At 58.4% G+C, this 2,634-nt stretch overlaps 1 pseudogene; it reads right to left on the bottom strand.

The window, feature by feature from the left end:
* Positions 1 to 463: 463 nt before the first annotated feature.
* LOC135559375 (piggyBac transposable element-derived protein 4-like) lies at positions 464 to 2,257 on the bottom strand (annotated as a pseudogene).
* Between the last annotated feature and the right edge of the window lie 377 nt (positions 2,258 to 2,634).

Genomic DNA, 2,634 nt, shown 5'->3' with positions numbered 1-2,634 from the left:
AATTGAGACAATTGAAATTGCTACTTGTTAATTAAACTTGCTGTTTTTTTCAGCATACTAGGCTAGCTGATGCTAGAGAAGCTGATCGGAGTCCATGAAAATATAATGCCTAGAGTTAGGGTGAACAGCTACCAGAAATATTGTAAAAAGGGCTGCTTTAGCATTTGCTACATAGCATGAGGCAGTTTATTTAACCCTCCCGTTGTCCTCGTATTGTGTCTACTCCCCGCGTCCTCCGGGTCACCCTGTCCCGTCCTGGCTAAAGGCCCAATGTGAGCAAGTGTGACAGTATGCGTGTGAACAGCCTTTGCAGATGTATTTCTTACACCTGCAGCACACTGTGTGTGTCTTGGAGTCCTTCTTGGGTGGGCAGAGCTGACACCTCTTCCTCTTACTTGCCCCGATGGCCGGGGCAACGAGCGGGGCAGCGGCCGTGCCAGCGGCGGGGCCCTCGCGCTGTTGATCACGAGCCGCCGCCGTAGCACTCTGTAGGACTTACAAGTGCTGACGCCGCTTCCGTGCGGGGCAGATGCTGCATTCTTTGGATCAGTGGCTTCACAAGTGCCTTTCCCAGCTGCTAGAGGAACACCCTGCGCTTGTTCCGCTTGCGAGGCATCCAGTCAGGCTTCATCTCTCACCATATGACAAAGGCGTTGTAGGAGGACACGTCGAGGATGTTGTGGAAGACGACCATGGGCCAGCGGGCAGTCATCCATCTGCAGCTGTAGGTGCCGACCACCTTGTCTAGGTTGTCCACGCCGCCCTTGTTGCAGTTGTAGTCTAGGATGACGGCCAGCTTCCTGTCGCGGCGATCGCTAATGTGGCCCTCTGTGTGCAGCGTGCTCAAAAGTAGCACGTTCATGTTTTTCTTTACCAGATAGGACACCAGAGTGGCGGTGGGCGTGAAGGCGAACCTAGAGGACAGGATTGCCCCTGGACTCGAGCAGCCGGGCGGTAGCTCGGCCTTGTTCTTTCTCACCGTGCCCACCATGGTGAGGTTCCTCTCGAGGAGCCGCTGGCCCAGTTCGTAGGAGGTGAAGAAGTTGTCGCAGGTGACGTTGCGACCATTCAGCCCCGTTGTCAGATCGAGGACGACGCGCATCCCCTGGTTCTTCTCGGGGCCTCCGCTGGCCGCCTTGCCGGTGTACACTTGCATCTTCCAAGCGTAGCTGGACTTGGCGTCGCAGGCCACCCACGACTTGATGCCGAATTTCGCCGGCTTGCTGGGGATGTAATGATGGAAAGGACAGTGGCCTTTTGGAAAGGGGACAAGAGATTAGTGTCGTTACTGTGTCATGGGGGCCAACAGCCTTTTGTGTTACACACGCTCCTAGTGCTGCCACAGCCGCTGCCTGTGCCGCTGCAAAAGCTACTACAGCTACTACCTCTCTATAGACATATACGCACATGCGCACATATGCACACACACACAGTACCTCTGAACGGGACCAGTTGCTTGTCCACCGTCACGTCGGGCCCCGGGTTCTAGAGGCCCGGCAGCCGCGCCTCCCACAGGTCCCAGACCTCCCGTATTGCTGCGAGTTTGTCTGCGGTGAGTCTGGCGGGTCTCGACTGGCGGTCGTTGAATCGCAGCAGCCTAGAGTACCTATGAAAGACCTTGAGCGGCATGGCGGCTCGGAACACGGTCCTGCCGCTCTGGGCATCCCACAGGCTTGCCGCGGCCTCGCCTCGGGACCTGTAGACGCCCGCTAGGATCAGCAGCCCTACGTAGGCGCACAGGTCCGTGGCGTCCATGGGTCGCCAGCCATCGCCGTATTTTCTGGCCCCGTGCAGGTTCGTCATTTCCACAATTATCCTTTCTATCGCTGGTGTGACAAACAGGTGGAAGTCAGACGCGATGTCGCGGGCCTGGGTTGCGGCATAGGCCGTGGGGCCCGGAGCCTGGCCTGACCCGGAGTGGCAGATCGCGAGGGCCCCGCGTTGGCGGCTGCGGCCGTAGGCCACGTGGGACCACTCGATTTTGTAGTTTTTCAACAGCAACGGCGTCTCCCGTTGGTCCGGGGCCGAGGATATCTCTTACCCGCGTTGGTCCTCATTCTCGTCCTCAGGTGCTTCCTCTGGCTCTTCCTCGGGCTCTTCCTCAGAAGAGGGAGAAGAAGCATCGTCGACCTCACGGCGCTCTGGGTTGTACTTCCTCCTCCTTCTCCTCCTCCTCCTGGCAATCTGAGTAGTCTTCTTGGTCCACGCTGGACAAGATCTGTTCTAGAACCTGCGTGGCCGTAAAACGCACGGCCATGGCCGCTCGGCTCCACTGATCGGGTCATTTTGTGTGTGTGTGGGTGTGGGTGTGTGGGTGTGGGTGGGTGCCACTGACAATATTAGTATCCTTTCTACATACGGCCGGCCGGCGGGCCGGCTTACGCGGGAGACCGAGACCCGAAAATGCACGAGGCTCGCTTGCACGCTTGTGTGTAGCAGTGAGCGCAGAGAGCAGAGCGCAGAGCGGGGAGCCGGGCACAACCTCGCCACACTCGCAGACTCTCTACTACAATCAACGGCATACGCCTTGCCAGTGGCTGGCAGGTTCGCTCTGACCCGTGAGCGCAGAGAGCAGAGCGCAGAGCGCAGAGCGGGGAGCCGGGCACAACCTCGCCACACTCGCAGACTCTCTAC

The sequence above is a fragment of the Oncorhynchus masou genome, chromosome 18 (assembly GCF_036934945.1).
Source record: "Oncorhynchus masou masou isolate Uvic2021 chromosome 18, UVic_Omas_1.1, whole genome shotgun sequence".
Classification (NCBI taxonomy): domain Eukaryota; kingdom Metazoa; phylum Chordata; class Actinopteri; order Salmoniformes; family Salmonidae; genus Oncorhynchus; species Oncorhynchus masou.
This window is presented reverse-complemented; position numbering and strand designations above follow the sequence as displayed.